This window comes from Balaenoptera borealis (assembly GCF_965194805.1).
Source record: "Balaenoptera borealis genome assembly, chromosome: 3".
Lineage (NCBI taxonomy): Eukaryota > Metazoa > Chordata > Mammalia > Artiodactyla > Balaenopteridae > Balaenoptera > Balaenoptera borealis.
In genome coordinates this window covers 105,877,943-105,899,981 of record NC_138866.1, presented here as the reverse complement: position 1 = coordinate 105,899,981, position 22,039 = coordinate 105,877,943, and the positions used below count along the sequence as shown (strand labels likewise).

General features: G+C 46.3%; 1 protein-coding gene across 3 annotated transcripts in view; it reads right to left on the bottom strand.

The window, feature by feature from the left end:
- Nucleotides 1-15,902, bottom strand: part of CGNL1 (cingulin like 1) — a 153,143-nt gene extending 137,241 nt beyond the window's left edge. For 2 of the 3 annotated variants that reach the window (XM_082388006.1, XM_082388008.1), the window contains exon 1: nucleotides 15,795-15,902. The gene's annotated coding sequence lies outside the window, so the exon portion shown is untranslated. Of the gene's footprint in view, nucleotides 1-13,471; nucleotides 13,589-15,794 lie in introns of all 3 variants that reach the window. The other variant, XM_082388007.1, reaches the window with a different exon arrangement.
- Nucleotides 15,903-22,039: the final 6,137 nt, after the last annotated feature.

The following is a 22,039-nucleotide window of genomic DNA, read 5'->3' as shown; positions in this document are numbered from 1 at the left end:
TGTGAGCACAGAAAGCTTTTCATTTTGTTCCAAAGGAAATGATCTTACCATAGCTCGACGATATCATCATTGTCTGAAGAAAGTGGGCATCCGGTGGCCATTACAGAAGAACTAAATGCTAAAACCCAAGGGTATAAAAGTTAAAAGCAACTCAGTGGAAACGTCAGTTACAACATTCTTTGATTGAAAGAATCAAACACAGAGAGAGAGAACCCTCAAGCAAGGGAATTAGGAAGAATATCTGCACAACGTATGGTAGTACCCTACTTCCCCTTCCCCCCTCCTCCTCCCCAATAAAAAGGCTTTTCAGTACCCATATGCCCCTGCTTTTCTATGTGGAAGAGAATTGCTCTTGAAAAGATTACCACATATAATTCTTTCACTTCACCAATAGACACATTCACACTTTTCTACCAACAGTGGCCAATTAAGTCCAAAATCCCTATCTCACTACTATTTTCTGTGGTTTTTCCCTATTATCAGAGTGACATAATTAAGATAGCAATTTTCTAATTTACTAGTCTGGGGTATCAAAAAACCTTATTTTGCTTAAAAAATAACTGCTCATTCTGTACTTCACAGACTTTAGGACACCCAGATACCTCTCCACTGAAGCCACGTCTATAAATACAGCTAACACACGACGGTGGTTCCTATCTTTGCTCTACCCTTAGTTGTAAAACCTTTATTCAGCTTTATTATGCAGAACTTGGCCCAGCAGCCTTCAGTATGAGATGGATGATGTGTGGAAAGTTGCATACTCAGGTTGATTCTTAGCAATGAAGTAGATTCTGGGACCTCAAGGAAAAAGTAGGTAATGGCAGCTATATTTTATTTGCAAAATAAAATTCCCAGCGGGGGCTACTTTCTTGCTGATTTGAGCTGCTTGGTTAGGTTTTCACATTTCATAAACTTGCTCTGGGGCTTGATGGAAACATTCATTCTTCAAATGTGTATTTGACTCTACTATGTGTAAGACACTATGCCAGGTGCTAAGAGAGATTTAAAAAATGACCTTATCTCACTCGTAGACTTTTTTCTTTCCACAACCCTCCCTTCACACCAAACATACAGACAAATGGCACTTCCATTCCCTCACAACCACATTTAGGGCCCTCGTTTCCTCTCCTTAAGCCCCTGTGTATACTAAGAAACCACCTATCGTTTTATTATTATAAAGGTAATACATACAGTGGGTTTTTTTATATATATGTAAAATTCAAACAGTCAAGGAGGGCATGAAATGAAAAAGAAAATTTCCCTTCCAACCATGCCACCAATCCCACAGCCCAGAAATAAGCACGTTTCTTAGGACTTCTTAGGATGTACATTTGCAACCAAGAATTGAGATTTTAAAACAAAAATGGGATCTTAGAGTATATATTAATTTGCACCTTGCTTTTAAAAAAATTCTATTTGTGAATTTTTCTTTATCAGTACTCACAGATTTGCCCAGTTCCATAATGTGCTTATATGTTCATTTATTTAACCAGTCCCCTTGAAAGGCGTTTAGGTTATTTCTAGTGTTACGCTATTATAATGCTGCAATGAACATCTGTGTATGTTTGCCGGCACACTTTTGCAGGTGTATTCATAAGATAAATTCCTAACTGTGGCAGGGCTGAGTTAGAGTATGAACATTTTCAAGTTTTGAAAGATAATGCTAAAAAAAAAAAGAAGAGGGAGGAAGGAAGAAAATGTTGTGGCCGACACCGGCTACCCACTCACAGCAACTGCCCCCTTCCCTCTGGCCAGCAAAGCTCCAGTTTTGTCCCCTCTCCTCCCAGCGCCCACATGATTTGGGGAAAGCTGGGCCCCAAGACTGGTCTAAGCAAGCTATGGGAGCCCCATGTCTCCATGCCAGCCATCGGATGAGACGTGGGCATCGGACGCAGTTTTGCCAATGGGGCACAGGAGAAGTTCTGCGGGGGGCTCCTAGCAGAGGTTTTCTCTGCTTTCCTCTTTTCCTGCCTCTGGGCATCACACATCACTGTGTATGAGGATATGATGGTTGAAACAGCTTCAGCCACATTGGGACCACCAAGAGCCAAGCTTGAGGACAAATGTCAAACAGTGAGGCTGACAAAGAGGAAACGTATCTGAGTCTTTCATTAATTAACTCCAAAACTGTGCTAACTTTGGCCTTCTTGTTTACATGAGATCATAAAGATCCCTACTATTTAAACTACTTTTAACTGAGTTTTGTTTACTTGCTGGTGAAAGTATTCCCACTGCCCAGCTGTTCTCCAAAAAGAAGCCCACTGGATCTATAATCCCACCCAGGGCACGTACTAGAGTGTCTGTCCCCTCACAGCCATGGCTTCACCGGGTTTAATCCCCATCTATTCTCAGTGTATTTTTGCTTCATGGCCAGTCTTTTCTTCCTTGGAGAGTCTAGCAGCCCCTTCCCCAAAAAGGACACACTGAAAACAGGTGACACAAAGGCGGCCAGTATTTCATTCTGTTCCATCTGAGGCATCGTACTGGGCCACAAGTCTCAGCTGGCTCCTTCAGGAAAGAAGACACAATCAACCTGGGCCGGATATTCTCTAATGCCTTAGAGCCAGTCGCGACTCTCTGCTGGGCTGGGGCAGTCACCAGGGTATGGAAGGACAGTCCTAGACTAGAAACTGGATGACCTAGTTCAGATCTGCTACTTACAAGGTGGTTGGCTTAAGAGAAGTCACCCAACCTCCAGAAGCCTGTTTCTTTGAATGTAAAAGGAGGGCTCCTGAAATGAGGGCCCAGGGTCCTTATAAAGATGGGGACAGGGTGTGTAAAGGCCCTGGTGATAAACTGTCACAGACACAGGTGGGAGTTAGGCTGATCCCCACAGACCTATGCTGAGAGGGGGCCAGGCCAAGGTTAAGCAGATCCCCTGGTCTCCTTGGGACACTTCGGCCCTCTCTGCTCTACCTGTCACTCCCGCCACCACAGTGGGCAGCCTGTCAGGTCAGGACTGCTGACCAGAGGAAATCCCAGCCCACCACCTCCGCTCCTCCCACAGATAAGCTGAACTCCCAGGAGCAGCGTCACAGTGAATGAATGTGAGATGACATTCAGTCGAGAGTCAGTGCGTGCCAGGCTAATCTACAGGGATTACCAAGGCCTAGGCTGGTACCTGGGCAAAAAATATATGATTCTTCACCCAGCTGGCCTAGCTTGAGCAAGCTTCCAAAAGGCTGGTTTGGCCCCTACTTTTCTCACCCCTCTCATTCATTCTTGATCATTGTGGTGGATTCAATCACTGTTTTCTGCACTCCACTCCCCTATAATGGGGTTATATGTCCCCCCTTCTTTCCCATGTGACTTTGCAGTGGCTCCCACGAGAATGGCCTGAGTCTACTTCCCCACTGCACTGATGTTGGGTTTGGCCATGTGATTTGTGTTGGTCAATGGTTATAAGCCAAGGCATCACGCATCCCCATCTGCCCTCTTAGGCTACCACGATCTGCCACAAGATGAGCACACCATAGGCCCCCGAATAAGCACATGTGGAAGAGCCCTAAAGCCAAACGGAAGCCTGGAATCTAGCCTGGCCCAGCCAAGGCCAGCCTAGGTCAACCAAACCATACCCTGTAGGAAAATAAATGCTTGTGGTTGTAAGGCTCTGAGATCAGGGGCTGCTGCGTTATGCAGCAACACTATGTAGCAAAACCTAATACAACCACCGTAAGAGCAAATATAACGGTAAGTTTGCCTGGCACAGAGTACACATGCAATAATAAAATATTTGTGCTTATTTTCAGGAGATCTTAATTCATTTGTCATTCATACACATACAGAGAACTCCTACCCATGAGGCACCACACTAGCCCCACAGGAAGCTGAATGCAATGAAAAATACAAAAGCAATAATTCCTACACGTAACTTTTTAGTCTAGCAAATCCCCAAGCTTCCTAAATTCTACTGGGGGAGAGGGGTCAGTGCTGACAAAGCTTCTATTCATTTCATTCATTCATTCATTCATTCATTTATTGCCCTGGGTTAAATCACAGAAGGGATGAAATTCAGTATCTGTGCATTTAAGGGTCTGATTCTTATATTTATAAATGGTGAAATCTACTGCCTTCTACAAATGTACTCTTTTTTTTAACATCTTTATTGGAGTATAATTGCTTTACAATGGTGTGTTAGTTTCTGCTTTATAACGAAGTGAATCAGCTATACATATACATATATCCCCATATCCCCTCCCTCTCGCGTCTCCCTCCCACCCTCCCTATCCCACCCCTCTAGGTGGTCACAAAGCACCGAGCTGATCTCCCTGTGCTATGCGGCTGCTTCCCATAGCTATTTTTACATTTGGTAGTGTATATATGTCCATGCCCCTCTCTCACTTCGTCCCAGCTTACCCTTCCCCCTCCCCATGTCCTCAAGTCCATACAAATGTACTCTTAAAGACAGAAACTAGAAATTATTTTGTAAAGAACTTGAATTATTTTTAATGAACACCTTTGTTCTATTAATCTTCATTTATTCACTCAACATACATTTACTGAGCACCTATGATACTCCAGGCATATGATGGGTAGCTGTGCTAGGAAGCAGCACACACAATTCCTAGCTCCAACTTCTGGCTGCCCAGGTGCACCACTGACCACGAACAAATTATTCAAAATTATAATTGACAGCTCCATGTGGTATCCAAAATTTTTTTAAAAACAAAAATAAAAAACCTCCCTATAGTTAAACTCCAATGTCTTCTTCCAATTTTACTTTTAAAAGAATTCCACTTCACCTGCAAATGTGGCGATTTCACCATCTCTCTTCTCCTTCTATCAAGGACAATAGAGAAGATGGGTTTCGACCACATTCCTTCTTACATTCACTGCCACACACAGAGTTGTGGGAGATTCACACATTTAATAACCTTTGTATTTTTTTTTTTTTTTTTTTTTGGCCGCAACATGTGGCACGTGAGTCTTAGTTCCCCGACCAGGGATCGAACCCACTCCCCCTACACTGGAAGCAGGGACCGCCAGGGAAGTCCCAACACATTTAATAACCTTTGGCATGAAGTCTTTTCAAAGGTCTTTGGGAAATCTAAATAAATTAGATCCACTGGTTTGCCCTTCTTCCCACATTTATTTTCTCCCTCAGAGAACATAATGGGTTCATCAAGCATGATTCCCCCATCTGCATGTCATGTTTTGTTTTGTTTTGTTTTTTTAAGTGTCCTGTGATCTCACCCTCTCCCATGGATTGCACAAGGCTGCTGGGCATGGAGGTGAATTAGCTCTGAAAATAAGGGTCATTCCTCGATTTTAACTGGGGAGTCACAGAAGTGAAGTGTATAAGACAATACACATGCATACACCTCCCTATGCAGACACTGTTCCAAGCACTCTATTAAGTCATATAACATATAAGTCATACTCATATAACATATAACCCCAGAAGCAGGATTCGGACCCTGGAAGTCCAAGGCCAGAGTCCAGGCTCGTAACCGCCAGGCCCTGCAGCCTCTGCAAATTCCAACCTATGCCAGGGTCCCTGGGCTTCTCCACCCACCTGTCCTGGGCCAGCTGATGAGGATCCCCAGGAAAGCAGCACAAATGGAAGGCCATCCTAGAGCATCCTTTATTTCAGGACACAGCTTTTCCCTGGACACTCCTCTGGGATAAATCCTAGCATCTGCCACAAAAGAACCTCTAAGCCCCCTAAAGCTGCCAACATCCTGCTTCCTCTTGGCAGGACCTACTCACCTCTCCAGAATCAAAGCAAAAAGCACAGCCTCCTCAGCTATAAGGGGCCATGGCCCGTAACTCAAGACAGCTCCAAAGCCTGGCTGAAATCTCAGGCCTCGCCTAAAGGACCCAGCATCTCACAGCCCTGAGCTGCCCTCCTAAATGCTTCAGTCTCTTCTTACTGAAGCCCCTACCCTGTTACTGATCTCAGAATTGGGAGGATGGAGGTGACACACCATCTCCTTTCAGTCTGGTCTCTCTCTCCAGGAGCTAGTTTTACATCTCTGGGGCTTCAGGCTTCTCTGAATCTTCCATCATTGGTGGCTTAAGCGGGGTGGGGAGGAGACAGCCCAGATTGTCTGGGTCAATGACACGCTACCAATCTGGCCCAGGCCTCCACCTGGAAATCTAAAGCAAAGGATATTATTGAAGTCACAGGTTAAGGATCCCTGACTCCACAACAGCTCATTTGGAAGCCCGCAGTGGCATTAAATGTAAACACTTCCCAAGAAAGCTTTAAAACAGAGGGAGGTTTTTATTAAACGACTTAATTGAGGGCCACTTCTCATGTGGAAAGCTTTTTACACGGAGGAATAAAATGGCCTAGTGGGTGTTTTCCAGACACTTGTTTTTAAACCTGCCGTGGTGTCCTGGGGAAATGAAGCACAACTCTGGGCCGGTGTGTGTCCCCCTGCTGCTAATTCTTCAGCAGAAATAAAATACCTAATAAGACCTACTCCCCGGCGGCACAGAGAACCCGGCGTGACAATGTCACTCCAATATTCACTTCAAGGGTCATTAGAATCACCGGACAGGAAAAGTGGAAAAACTAAGCCTGGCCAAAAAGAACCCAAATAAATGAAGAAAGACATTCTAAAGCTTGAAAACAGGACACGATGTGGGAGAATAGGCCTGATGAAACTGAGGCTTGGGTTCCTCTACAAAGACACGAGGTAAAAGGAATGAAGTGCTGATACTCTCTACAGCGCATGGATGGACCTGGAAAACATGATGCTTAGTGAAAGAAGCCAGACCAGAAGGCCACATGTTGTATGATCCCATTTATATAAGATACCCAGATAGGCAATTCCACGGAGACAGAAAGTAGACTGGTGGTGCCAGGGCCTGGGGGGGAGGGAGGAATGTGAAATGACTGCTTACTGGCTACAGGGTTTCCCTCTCCGGTGACGAAAAAGCTCTGGAATGAGATAGTGGTGATGGTTGCACAATGCTGGGAATGTACTTAATGCCACTGACCTGTACACTTTAAACTGGCTAAAATGGGCAGTTTTACACAGTATGTATTTTACCATCATAAAATAGAAAATGATAACAGGAACTCCGGAAAAATCCTTTTTCAGCTCCTAGCCCAGGAGCAATCCCTTCCTCACATGAATATAAATATACATGCTATAGGCCAAAATAATAAATAGTATTATTTTACTAATAACTCATTTATTGAGTTAAGCTTCCCATGTGCACTATGCACTTAAGGCCAAGTCACTCCCCCCCCACCCCCCACCCCGGTCCTCAGGTGGGTGGTGTTGTTATCATTAGCCCCACTTTACAGGTGAGAAAACCAAGGCACAGGGAGGTCCAGGAGCTTGCCCAGGGTCACCCAGCAAATAGGGGAAAAGCCAAAGGATGAACCCAGAGGGAGGAGAGCAGGTAGCTTACACCCAAACTCAGAGCACAGCCACTCTGCCTCCTAATTGTACGCTCTGCTGAAGGAATGTTTTCTGGGCCTAGTTTCCCACTTTGCCCGCAACACGGATATTCCTTGGCTGTTGAGCCCTAATCCTTTTACACCTTAGGAATCAAACTACACCTTCACATGTGTAGAACTACTTCACGTAGACAGAGCGATTTTCATGTGTTCGGATTTACTGTATTTAGTCCCGGGAACAATGTGGTAAGATAGGAGGGTGGTGTGATTACCCATCCTTTCCCGGGGAGAAAAGCCAGCCTCCCAAGGCCAGGCCACACGGTGGGTGCAGGCACCTGGCTTCTACTCCAGGGCCCCACTCTGCTGTCTTCCTGAAGAGCCAGGTTTAACTACTCTGAGATGTTCAGGAATGTTTTTTAGCATATAAGTTATTTATATGTAAATCTATATGTATTATTTATATGTAAATAGGTGCACGCAATTACAAATGAAGTTAAGGAGCACGCTAATGGAGAGGAAAACAGCTCTTCCCACATTTCAGGGGCACCTGTGGGGTAACCCAGAAGCACCAATAAAAGGTTAAATTCCATTCCCTCCACCCCACTTAAGAAAGCAGGGCTCTTTGCCACTGGCCAACAGCTCCCTTTGATAAGAGATGTTAAAAACCACCACCGCTGTTAGAGGTGCCACCTTGCCAGGGCTCTCAGGCTCCCAGTACTGACTTTTGGGCTGGATGATTCTTTGTTATGGGGGCCATCCTGTGCATTGTAGGGTATCCAGCAGCATCCCTGGCCTCTATCCACTAGATGCCAGTAGCCACCACCACCCCTGGTCGTGACAACCAAGATGTCTCCAGATACTGCCAAATGTCCCCCAGCGGGGCCCCATTTGAGAGCCACTACACTATGTCAAAGAGATGTGGTCCTAACAGCTCTATGAGGTAAGAGCTGCATGCCCCTTCTACAGATGAGGAAACAACCCTGTAATGGATGAGCAAACCTGCCCAGAACACCACACTCCTTGTGATGGGCAAATGTGGCTTCCAATTCAAGCAGGTGAGACCCCAATGCTCTCACCCCACAGTGGCAAGATGGAACAAGAAGACCAGAGGTGGATCTACCTTCTACCAGCTCAGGTACTGAAATGTTAAACAGAGCCTTGCCCTGAGAAGATGGAGGTGGGCTTGAACGCTCCAGGGGTTTGATCCTCAAGTCCAGAGAAAATGCGTTCTGCTGGCAAAAACAGTTCCACCAATGCCCGGAAGGCTGAAGGGCCTCCTTGACTCACAAAATAATCTGCAAGCTGGGAGTGGGCATGCCCTTTGAATAATAAGTGCTTTAAGCACAAACACAAACAGCAATCACTGACCATGAGAGCCCAAAATACATTTTTTAACACATGCCTTTATCAAGAATTCCCCCTTATTATTTTGGTGAAACAGTCCCCCCCAGTCTCACCCTTCTTAGCGCTCATCTGTCTTTCTGTTTAGAAATCACTGTGGCCGATAGAGAGACACAGATGAAATACAAGACGTCACGTTTCAAAAAGCTGAATGACTTCTGTCCTTCCTCCTACAAAACTTTATGGAGCATCTATTTTCTGCTACACACGGGGGTGCGAGGTCCGTTGAGAGAGCCCTCCTCTTTACAGGTTTGTTTACAGGTTTTGGGGGGAGGGGGGTTCCTCCGACATGTTAGCAAAGGGCACTGATGGTGTTCTAATTGTTGAGATAAAGGCACATGCAAGCAGTCAACAATTTGTGAAGAAATGAAGGAGTGGGTGAATTGAGGGGATGAATGCAGAGCCCACGCACTAACCAGGGCTCCGGGTCCAGAGAAGCACAGCTCAGGGCCAGACAAGTTTGAACCCTGGATCCAACCACTTGGTAGCTGCACAACTTCAACAAGTGACCCAGTTTCTCATGGCCTTCTTTCCCTCACCAGGAAAATGCATTTATGATAGCACCCATCCCATAGAGCTGCTATGTTGAACACTCTCAGACAGGGCTGGAGGTAAATGCTCCAGAAGCATTTGCTATTATTATGAGAATCACTGGTTTGGGCAGGCCTCCTGGGAAGTCTGGTGACTCTTCTGCACCCCACCAAGCTGCCTCACGCCCTGGAAGTTGGACTCAAGGCAGGTATCCAGACCTTTAGCAAGAGGTGGTCATGCCCTGAGCAGACCAGACCTGAAGAACCAGGTAACTACTGGCTCTAATCCTCCCCCCTTTCCCTACTTCCTCTCTCCCTCTAAACTTACACCCCATTCCACCCCACCCCACCCCACCCCACCAAACAGCTTTCAGGTGGCTCAGGGCAGCACAGATAGTTAGGGCTGAGCTGGCCTGACTACATGTGAAACAAAGGTGCTCAAGCCTCAAGCCTGAAACTCACAAGTAGGAAAAATCTTAAATTTGGTAAACTCCAGCCAGCAGTCCCTTTCCAAACTACTCTCTCTTATCTCTCCCTCCATTCTTTCTCTATCAGTTCCTCTCCAACTCTTAAAGCTTTCACTGTAATCACCACTCTCAGTAAACTTTCCAGGTTTTTGATATTTGATTAGGGCAAGGAGAGAGGCTAATCCACTTTTCAGCTGCTGCTGTGCAATTCTAAGTCAACTGTTTTTAATAAGGAGGATAAAAATCTTATAAGCAAAAATGGTGGAGAAGCAAATTCTTTTTTTTTTTTTTTTTTTTTTACAAAAAGTTATCTGTAATACAGCTACAACAAAGCTCAAGGATATGGATTAGTCCATAGGATATACTAGAACCTCTTTACGACTTTGGAAACTGGGCCATTTCTTTTTCCTCTGAAATAAAATCAAAAGAGGGCAGCTGTTAACAGCGTCTCAAACTCTGAATTGGAATCACAAGACTCCAGACCTCACCGGGTTCCTCACCTGGAAAATGGGATCAACAACACTGACGTCTCAGGACCCCTGGGAGGAGTCTTAGCCGCAGGGAGTCCTCTTCCCCGAAAGGACTCCAATTTGCAAGGGAAAACAGAGTGCCTGTTTCAAATGCAATAAAATACTGGCTAGAAGGCTAGGGGGAGTCAGAAGTAAAACTCAGGAGAATTACTGAAGCCAAAACTAGAAAATCTTGATCATCTTGCCTCAATCCTCTAGCAAAGAGATAAGCAAGGGTGAAAGATTATTAATAATAAAGGGGCTGGGCTTCCCTGGTGACGCAGTGGTTGAGAATCTGCCTGCCAATGCAGGGGACACGGGTTCGAGCCCTGGTCTGGGAAGATCCCACATGCCGCGGAGCAACTAGGCCCGTGAGCCACAACTACTGAGCCTGCGCGTCTGGAGCCTGTGCTCCGCAACAAGAGAGGCCGCGATAGTGAGAGGCCCGCGCACCGCGATGAAGAGTGGCCCCTGGTTGCCGCAACTAGAGAAAGCCCTTGCGCAGAAACGAAGACCCAACACAGCCAAAAATAAAATATAAAAATAAATAAATTTAAAAATAATAATAATAATAATAATAAAGGGGCTTTATAGACTTAAGAAGACTACAAAGTATGTAACAGCCTGAGCCATTACGTACTCTACCAAAGGCAAGCAGAAAGCCCTGTGACTGGACAGCAGGGGATAAACCCCGCCCTATAAAACAAGAGGCTGAAATATTCCATGTTCACGAAAAATGCCCTGTGCTGTAATCCCAAACACTAACTCCATGATGACCCTCCATCGAGCTGATCCTTCTTAGGGTGAAATATAGAGCTAGAGCCCATTGTAGTAATGGACACACACGCGGTAACCCTGTTTTCAACTTACCTTTCCTAATTATAGCTCCGCACGCCTCTAAACCCTTCTGACCTGTAATTTTAAGAGCTTGAGGTAATTACAATGCAGCAAAGTTTTGTTTTTGTTGCTAGTACCACATAAATAGGAACTGAACGTGCACGGCTTCGCTTTGCTCCAGAATATTCGACACTGAATTTTGTTTTTAATCTCTTACCCAACGGCCAATTATCTCCAGAAATTCAGAGGTTTGCAGAACTTGAAGAAATGTGGAGACAGTGTCTCTCTAACCTAGGATTTGGGATCCATTCAGAGCCTTTCTAAACAGCTTAATCTATCTTCTCCGTTTTAAAAAACCAGAAAAATAGGATTTCATATAATTTCCCTTGGGATGATAAGCCCACAGTGATCTTCGGTCTAACATTACGCATCGTCCCATAGAGGAAAACAGTAAATCAATCCAGATCTAAGGGGACTGTGGTGTTAGAAAAACAAGGCACAGAAAACATAATTTCCCAATCAGTTCTGCTTTAGAGGCACAAGGAGCAGTGGAAAGGCCTCAGCTTTGAATTCAGGCAGCCCCGAGAGCTCTGGAACCTCAGCTCTGCCACTTCTCTGGAGCTCCTGAGCCGCCCAGGATCTCTTTGGGCCTCAGTTTCCTCATCTGTAAAATGAGGCCGCTGCCACCTGCCCCTCAGGAACGTACAGGTTTTAAAGCAACGGAGGACAAGTGCCCCGCTCGTTACCCGACACGTGAAAGGTGGACAGCCAACAAATGTAACTACTCTTACAACCCTGGGGTTATTAGTCCTGTGGGTCAGCTGTTTGGAAACCACCTACCCAAGGAAAAGCAGTGTGAAGTCCAGTTTCCTGTCTGTCCAAGGAAACCTGAGCTAAAGGGACAACAGTATGATAAAGAACAAACATCCACACACTGGCTGGAGCCACAGACAAGAACCGACCCACCTGCTCTCAAAGTACAACGGCTGCTGTTACCCTCCTCCCAGCTCAGGTGCACAGGAGGGGTAGCCTCTACTCACTAAGCTTAGGTTGCCAGTTACTATCACGGCAAAAAGGGATCCAGCCACATTCTCCGCCAGCTTCCCAACCCCGGTCGTATCCCTCCATGCACTGCTTGCCTAAGTACTCCTTAAGCAAATCGCATCTGCCAGAATCCTAACTCCTCCTTCCTCACTCCTCACTTTCCCTTGGCAGGATCGGAGTACAAACCCCTCTCGTCCATCAGAAAAGTATCTGAAGTCAATTATTTAAAACTTGACGTAGGGACTTAATAAAAATTTAAACCCAAGAAAAGCTTTTCTTGCGTCTGCTGTGCCAATGAACTGACAAGGTATCTATACACCCAGGGGAGGCGAGCCAGGAGGTACCCAGCTCCCCCCCCAGTTCTTCATGCTCATCGTGCGTCTAAGAGTTCCCAACTTACTGTAACCCCCAGTTTACATCTCCACCAGATTTCAAGCTCCATAAGTCAGGACGGTAGCCTGTTTACCACGAAATCGGTGAACGATAACAGAGCTTTGCCAGGAGTGGGGGCTTCATAAGAACTGAATTTGTTGTATGACTGAGTAAAGAAACAACAAAAACAAAAATGTGGTATGAATTTAAGATGAAGCACTCTCTCTCCCAGGGATATTGGTTTGGGGGACGGAGGACAGTGCCTGAAGAAGGAAGGAAAGTGGGGTCGGACGGGGGCATTGGACTGAAAACTCCAATAAGCTTCCCCTACGTGAAAGCCGGTCAACCCTGGTGCTCTTTCCATCAAATCCCCCTTTCTTCTCTTCTACTTTCAGGGTTTTTATGGGATAACTTGTTTCGTGATAACAGCAATGTCATGTGACAGAATAAAGTAAGCACTTGGTCATTCATGGAAAATTACCCAATTTTCAATTCCCCTTGAACTTTGTTTTTCTCCTCTGATGCCAACCTCTCAGCCATTTCACTGCCCTTTAGTGCCAGGATCAGAGGAGGAAAAGAAAGGAAAAGCACAAAATCAGTCGTGTTTTTTAAAAGGGTCAATGGCACCTCTTAGATAAATGGGTTGCAGGCAGGGGTGGGGACAGAGGGAGTAAAGGAGGCCACTGAATTCTTTAAACCACTCCCAACCCCATCAGTACAAGCAAATTAACTGTCCCTACGTGAAGGGGGGGGGGGAAAGCCAATAGGGCAGTCTATTCTTAACACAAATCAAAGATCACTCTTCTGAATGCTGCATACCCTTTCTCTAAATAAAGAAGCCCCTCACTAACTCTTTCTTCACTTACTTTCTTCTAATCACTTTAGAATATTAGAGTTACTACTAAAAAGGGAGAAATGCTTAAATAAATCTGTTAGGTCCATATTTACACATACTTTTTCTTGCTTTTTTTCCAGAATGTACCATTATATTCACAGTTTAACCATTGCTGTTCAGGTGCAACTTTTCAGGCACTAGGAGTTCGACAGCATCCTCAAGTCAACATTTTCCCCCTAAATGGAGATAAGATTAGCAAGTTAACGAACCAGTCAATAACATGGCTTCATTTTGTTGGTCTGGTCCAAAAAAAACAGAAAAACTCAACAGTAGGAAGACACTTTCCATATGGTCTTTTATCCCCAAAGGTTGAGGATTCGGGCCAGGGGCCACCCTGTGAGACCATGCCCTCCACATAACCTCCATTCTCAAGCCAAGACAGTTAAGCCCACTGCCACCGCGGCCCCACTTCCAGCAACTGAGCCCAGGGATAGGAGCAGCGCATGGTAATCGAAGATGGGAAAAAGAGAGAAACCAACTGGGACCAAACTCTACAATTCTGATTTTTTTCAAAATGAATGTTCTTTTGACTCACGTTAGGAGCTAGAAATGAACACAAACTTTCCTCCAACTCTGGAGGGCATTCTCTTAAAAGAATGTCACACCACTACTAATAAAAATGTCATATAGAGGGCCAGCGCCTAAGAAAAAAATGAAATCCACTGGTTTGTGGCCACGTGGCATACAGGTGGGAATCTAATACAAACATCATACTTAGGTACCACAGTAAATTAACCAAGATCCCAGGAGACTGTCACAATAACACAGTATAAGAAAACATATGCTCAAATTCAAAGTATACATATATTCGATTTTTCCTTAGTCCTATTTCCCTATCACTTTTAAGATCATTAGACAAGTGCCAAAGGTCTCACCTCAGATGTGTCATGTTACTGTAGGCACCAATTCCCTAACTCAGATATTATGCTGTCAACAAGAAATATACACTGTGCTAATTACATCTGCTGGGCTTAATCACACAGTGGGAATAAGCCCAATCTACACAATGAAGCTTAACACACATATTAACACCATATCAACTACAAAATAAGGATCTTGTCAGCTTGTGTTCTTAAAAAATTTCCCCACACATTTATGCAGAATCATAATCTGTGCCAGAGGATCTCCAAAAGCTGATGGATTCCTAAATTATTTTTCCTCCTTTTAATCTGAAATCCTTTCCAAATAGGACAAGTCAAACTATCACTTAGTTTCCCTGAATAAGAACCTGTAGCATAACCTTGACCCTTGCAAGGACTTCATGACTTTAATCCCTCCACTGTCACCTCCTTGGCAGAAAGTGCACTAGCAATATTTTCTGTGAACAGAGAAGTAGAAGCAGAGGGAACTCCAGAAAAAGGCACCATCTGCAGTTTAAAGTTGGAAAGCACCAGCCCACAGGTTTTTCAAGTGCAAAGGTGGATTACACAAGGCAGAATCGAGAGTAGCTGAGATGATCTCCTCTAGTAGTTCAGAAAGTGGGTGTGGAAAGCGAAAAGCACAACCCAAAGCACATTAGAATCACCTGGCTGTTTAAATTCCATTGCTCAGGCTGCGCCCCAGACCAGCTAAATCAGGATCTCTAGAGGTGGGACCTAGGCATCAGAATTTTTTAAAACTCTCTAGATGTGCAGCCAAGTTTGAGAACCAATACCCAAAAGAAATCCCCAACGTGTTTTGAACAGCGCGTTGTGAGCAGCGTTGGAAAGGCACCGCAGCCTTGGGGTGAAGGGGTATACACAGAGTAAATATACAAAGTTTTTTTAAAAAATCCTCTGTAACTAACTCCAACATGACAGCCAAGCACCTGTGTAGAGGCCAAACAGTGATGCAACTTGGAAAAGTCCCTTGGAAAGCTAGGATGTGTGCCGTACGTGAGGCGGGGTCTTTCAGGACGACCTGCCTGGACCGGGAAAGCCAGGGAGAGAGGGACGCCCACCCGCCCTTTCTTTTCAAGGGATGGTCGAGACCAGCAAGCCCAGAAATAAAGTAAAACAGGGTCGGACAGGGACCGAGGTGCTCGCTTGGGTCCGGGAGGAACCCGGGCTCACTCGCAGCTGTCACTCGAGCCCGAGGGTCGAGGCAGGGGTGCTAAGGCTGCCAGCCCCTCTTCACTACACGGCGGCCCCGGAGCCCCTCCCTCGCCCCGGCCCCGACGCGGGCCCCCGGGAACCCGACCATCTGTCCTGCACGTCTCCCCGCCAGGGCGCGCGAGCGGGAGCCAGGAGCGCACTTTCCAGCCCCGGGACCCGCGCGCCTGGCGGCGGGCGCGGCGCGGCGCGGGGCTCGGACGGCGGGCCCGAGCTCCTCCGGATCCCACCGCCCACGACGACACCTCGGCCTCCCGGTCCGAGTCCCCGCGCCCGCTCCCGGCTCACTTACCGCCGCCGCCGCCTCCAGGGTCCCGCTCTAGCCGCAGCCAGCAGAGCCCGGCCCGAGTGCAGGGACCGCGGCGCCGCCAAGAGGCCGGGCGAGCCCGGGCCCCGCCCCGCCCGCCCTCGGGGAGGAGGGGCCGGGCTGGGGCCGCCCGGGTTTGGGAGCCCGGCGCCCCCCACCCCCACCCCCGCCCCGCCCGAGCCGGCTCGTCCCGCCCGCTCCAGCAGCTCGGCGGGCCCTCCCTGCACTCCCGCGTGCCCTCGCGCCGCCCCGGCCCTGGGGACAAGTCTCCCCGCACCCCGACACGGCGCCTACTCGGCTCGGCCGGGACGCGCCCGCCCCTCCGCCAGCACCTCTTCCCCATCCCACCCCATCAGGCCTCACACTCCTCTCCAGCTACGCTTTGTCCTCACCCTTCCCCAGATCGGAATGTCCTCCCACCTCCCCTCCGCCGTCCCCGGTACTTTTCACCTCCGAGCCCCGACAGTTCCAAATTCCCCGTCTGCTGGGAGCCTTGCCTGTTTCGCACCCACGACTTCCCTTCTGTCCCTTCCCCACGACCCCTTGGCCCAGTTTTCTCCCTACCCTTACAGGCAACCTTTTTCTCCCCACCTGGTCAGAAACTTTAAGGTATAACTTTTCTCCTACCACAATCGAATCTGCAAGGGTTTATTGAGCACCTACGAAGTCTAGAAATACTGGTGGAGGGGACGCCAATAATAAATGTCCGTCCCTGTTAGGGAGGCAGGGAAGTGAGATGCCTAAGGTCACACAGCTGATGGTAGTAGGGCTGGGATTAGAAGTCAGATTTCTGGTATCTAGTTGAGGACCGTTCCAGGGGAAACTGCAGAATGCCGCTGACCAGCTGCAGGAGTTTGAGCAAAAAACGTTTTCTTACTTGTGAAAAGGGAGGATACCCACCCCACCAGGTTGTGAAGATTACCTAAGAAAACAGACATGGACTATCACACAACCTGTGCTAATAAGTAAATGTTTGTTGACGTATGGAATGAAATAGACACTTGAAAATTCAATAATTTAAAATAACAATATAGAAAGACTTAAAAAGTAATAGTGAATGCAAGAAAACATTGGCAAATCATATCTGATAAGGGATTAATATCCAAAATATATAAAGAACTCATACAACTTAATAGCAAAAATACAATCTGATTTTAAAGTGGGCAGAGGATCTGAATAGACATTTTTCCAAAGAAAACGTACAGATGGTCAACAGGTATGAGGAAAGGTGCTCAACAATCATCAGGGAAATGCAAATCAAAACCACAATGAGCTATCACCTCACACCTGTTCAGAATGGCTTTTATCAAAAGGACAAGAGATAACAAGTGTTGGTGAAGATGTGGGAATGTAAATTGGTTTCAGCCACTATGGAAAACAGTGTGGAGGTTCCCCCTAAATTAAAAATAGAACTACCGTATGATCCAGCAATTCCACTTCTGGGTATTTATCCAAAGAAAATGAAAACTCTAACTTGAAAAGATATATGCACCCCCAATGTCATTGCAGCACTATTTACAATAGCCAAACTATGGAAGCAACCTAAGTGTCCCTTGATGGACAAATGGCTAAAGAAGATATAGTATAAACATACAATGGAATATTATTCGGCCATAAAAAAAGAAGGAAATCCTGACATTTGCGACAATATGGATGAACTTCGAGGGTATTGTGCTAGGTGAAACAAGTTAGAGAAAGACAAATACCATATGATCTCTCTTATATGTGGAATCTACAAAAATAAAAAAACAAACAAACAAAAAAGAACAAGCTCATAGATACAGAGAACAGATTGGTGGTTACCAGGTGGGAGGAACTGAGGGGGTTGAAATGGGTGAAGGGGGTGAAGGGAGTAAAAAGTAAAAACTTTCAGTCATAAAATAAGTCATATGGATGTAATGTACAGCATGGTAAATATAGTTGATAATACTGAATTACATATTTGAAAGCTGCTAAGAGATTAGATTCTAAAAGTTTCCAGCACAAGGGAAAAAAATCTTTGTAACTGGATGTTAACTAGACTTGTTGTGGTGATCATTTTGCAGTATATACAAATATCGAATTATTATGTTGTACACCAGAAACTAATATAATGCCAAATGTCAATTATACCTAAATAAACAAACAAACAAACATTTAAAGTAATAGTGATGGGGGTGGTGGGGAGATTTGGATTCTACTTATCCAAAGGAGGCAGCAATGGTCAAAGGAGACTTTTTGGAGGAAATGGAGTTGAGCTATCCTAGAAATAATGGATCCAGGTGCAGGTGAGTCCAGGAAGACACCCAAGGTGGACGGGGTGGGTGAACACTGTTCAGAGCGTGGTCCGGCTTTTCCTGAATGGAGGCTGCCTGTAGGGGATCATACTAGAATGGGGGATGGGGCCAGATGGTGGAAAAGGCATCCAATATCAAAGTGAGGGGGCTCAAGTTAACCAAACAGCACTTGGATACCTCAAAATGGTTGGAATGGAACTTGCATCCTACAGAGGGCACTTAAATGACCCTGGAAACCTGGGATGGCAGAAACCGGCAGCCCAGGAACCAGCAAAGTGATGAGAGGGGATTGCAGCAGGGAGGGAATGGGAAGAAAAAAATTTCCAAAAAAGACCCCTAGGAGTTGGGGAGCAGATGTGTGCAGTGGAGGAGTGGAAAAAGCAAAGACAAAACTGAGGTTTCAAGGCTGGTGACTTGGAGCACCTTAAATAGGCATGATTTTTTTATGAGAGATGATGAAGTTTCCATGGACTGTGAGGTAATGATGGCACTTTCCAGTGGAAATGCCCCACAGGCAGCAGGAGGTGGGGCTGGGAAGTAGAGGGTAAAGGAGAGTAAGGACCGGACCAGGTGCCAGGAGAAGAGAGTGAAGTTCCCTCACTTAGGGCTGAGGAAGCAGCGGGTACCAGCCAAGGGAGAAGGATAAGGGTCCCGGAGAGCTGTCAGGAAGAACCAGGGAAGTCTTTGATAGAAGCCAAAGGATGAGCAGTTCATGAAGGAGAGGGTGGTACCGAACGCCACAAATCTACTTCTAGACCCTCACACGAGGAGCCATACAAAGTATGCACTCGGTACATATTTGTTAACTGTCTAAAAAGCATTTAATCAGCAACTGACCCCCACCTTCCAGGCAGATATTTTCCTGATAACAAAAATAAGGAGAGCCACTGGGGGCAAGGAAAGAAGAGGAGTGGAGATCAGTTTATTAGAGGAATTGCTTTTGAGGCTGCTACTGTCAAGATGCAGCTCAAGCCCCTTCAACCTCAACGGCAAACAAACCTCCCCTGTGCCAAGGCTAAGTATCTTTGTTCATTTCTGATGGCCAACACCTTCTAACAAGGAATTTCTCCTTCCAGAACACATTTTTCTTGGATATGTCTAAAGCAAAAATAGCCAGCCGTGACTATTTAGTGGCTCGGCCTTGAAATAATGAAAACTAGAATTTAGTTTATCTTGCAGAAGTAGATATGATTTATTTTCCTAGAACTGAAGTGTAAGGAGTTACCTTAGGGCTTATGAGCCGGTTAACTCACAAGCAGGTTGAGGGCCACAGACTGGTGATTCCCTTTGCCCACAGTCCTGTGATCAAGGTGACCGTGATTATAGCAGGAACTTGGATTTCTTGAGCAACTTGAGGAATTTCACATTTAATATTTAAATGTCAGAACAACCCGGTAGATGTTCTCATCCCCATTTTAAAGATGAGGGAGTTGAGGCTCAGAAAAGCCACACAACTTGCCCAAGATCGAATTCTTAATTACTAAGTGGAGGAGCAGCTTCCACGGCTCCTGGGTCTGTCAGGACTGGAGCTTTGCTGGAGAGTCACAGACTTCAGACTGGAAGGCCTCTAAGGGATGATTCATCCCAAGCCATCCTCCTCTCGTTTCAGACCAGGGTTTCTGAAAACGAGTTCCCTGCTGGAAGCCAGGGAAACTTCAGCACCTAGAGCAGCCACAACAAGTTCTGACGGGTAGTTTTCTCTGAGCCTCTCTCCCTCCCTCTCCCCCCTCCCTCTCCCCTTCCTCTCCCCCCTCCCTCTCCCCCTTCCTCTCCCCCTTCCTCTCCCCCTTCCTCTCCCCCTTCCTCTCCCCCTTCCTCTCCCCCCTCCCTCTCCCCCCTCCCTCTCCCCTTCCTCTCCCCCCTCCCTCTCCCCTCCCTCTCCCCCCTCCCTCTCCCCCCTCCCTCTCCCCTTCCTCTCCCCCCCTCCCCTTCCTCTCCCCCTCCCTCTCCCCCTCCTCTCCCCCTCCTCTCCCTCCTCCCTCTCCCCCTCCTCTCCCCCTCCCTCTCCCCTTTCCTCTCCCCCTCCCTCTCCCCCCTCCCTCTCCCCCTTCCTCTCCCCCTCCCTCTCCCCCCTCCCTCTCCCCCTCCCTCCTTCAGTTTTACACGCAGCTCTTATAGGCATTGGCCTCCTCTGAGCCCCACCCTGTGCCAGTTAAGCCCAGCACTGATCTGTCTCCTCTGTGCCCCAATCCCTTCCATGAAATTCAAGGACACAGAGATTGATATCCATAGGCCTTTCCCTCACTATGAGAATTCCAGAGTTTGTGCCAACATGAGGAGGATGACTTTTAAAATATGGATATGGGTTTGGAAAGAGGGCAAGGGGGCAGCAAGGTATGTGTCACTCAGCCTTAGGAAGCTGCCCACAGGAGGGGCCAGGCAGCAGCTGAGCTGGGGCATGAGAGGCCAGCATAGCCCAGGCAGAGAGCCCCACGTTGGTGGGGGCCAGAGTCTCCCAGGGCCTCTGGCTCAGGGCCAACGTTTCTTTTTTTCTGTGAGCTCTCCAGTCTATTCTGACCTTAGGGACCTGGTCAGTGGCTCTGAATCAAACATCAGAAAGGTACTGGATGTTTGGAAGGAAGACAAGACACTGAAGGATGCCTTTTAGGCTGTCATTGGCAACACAGGAAAATTTACAGGTAGCTGGTTGAAACAGGATGGAGATCCCCTGAACCATCTGTAGGGGACAGGGCATGACAAAGGGAAATTTAGGCATCATTATTGCCAACACAAAGTGCAGACATCACTGACATATTTCAATGTGCTAACTTAATGTGAACTGAACAGCTATATTTAGGGATATTCAAAGATGTACCCTTATGCTGGTCCTTTTAATACATGGCTGCATTATGACTTTGGGCACTTTTGTGTGTGTGCGTGTGTGTGTATAATTGTATACATATAATTATATATGAATTGTATATATAATTGTATATATAAAATTATATATATTAAATAAAATTATATATTATATATATAAATTGTATATATAATTATATATATAAACTGTAGATATATAAAATTGTATTTTATGAAGGCATTGGTATAAAGAAAAATATTTTGATATTATATAGTAACATGTTTTCTTCCACCTTAAAGTTCATTTTTTCTTCTAATTTTAAAATAAATTAAACATTTTTGTGGCGCCCTGAAATTATCGTGGGCCCAGGCACTGTGGCAGCCCTGCTTATATCCTGAGGGTTTCTCTCCTACACTGAATGCCTGGGGAAATTTAAAAGAGAGCTTTGCATGGAGCTCTACCCCAGGCCAATTAAACTGAAGTCTCCAGGGGTGGGTCGAGGCACCCTATTTGTGGCATTAAGAAAAAATCTCCCAGGTGATTCCAGTGTGCAGACAGGATTGTAATACTGGCTCTAATACTATTTTCCTCATAGGACCTTAAGTTTCTCAATAGCAAATTCTCCATTGCTTTTTTTTTTTTTTTTTAAAGAGGTTGGAGATGGACCACTGTTTTACAGATCAATTTTCCAAGCAGAGAACCTCACTGTATCTTATTTCTATCGGTGAAAATCTACTTTACATCACAGTGGGACAATGTTTTTGACATTTTAACCCCTCCCCCCTTTTTGCTCTTTGTAGCTCTACCTCTCCTTTCCAAGCCCCTGTTTGCCCGTTGCCTTCAGGGTGAGATGTGACAGGGTGGAAGGCAGAAAAGAAAGGAATCTCAGAGTGGGAGTTTTCAAAGGTCTCTGGACTGGGAAGTCTCTGGGTCTAGACCAAAAGTTGCGGAAATGTGGGGCTTATGTGTGGGATTTGCTCTGGGAAACTAGAAAATATTATTCTAGACTAGAGGGGAGGGGAGACTAAGAGGGAGTGGGATGAAGAAACCATTCAAACAGAAATAAGAAAAAAATGGATAGAAGGGCCACCACGGGCGACTTGAGGGAGAACCAAGGAGCCAGGCAGCCTCCATCACTCGCCAGCTGCCCCTCC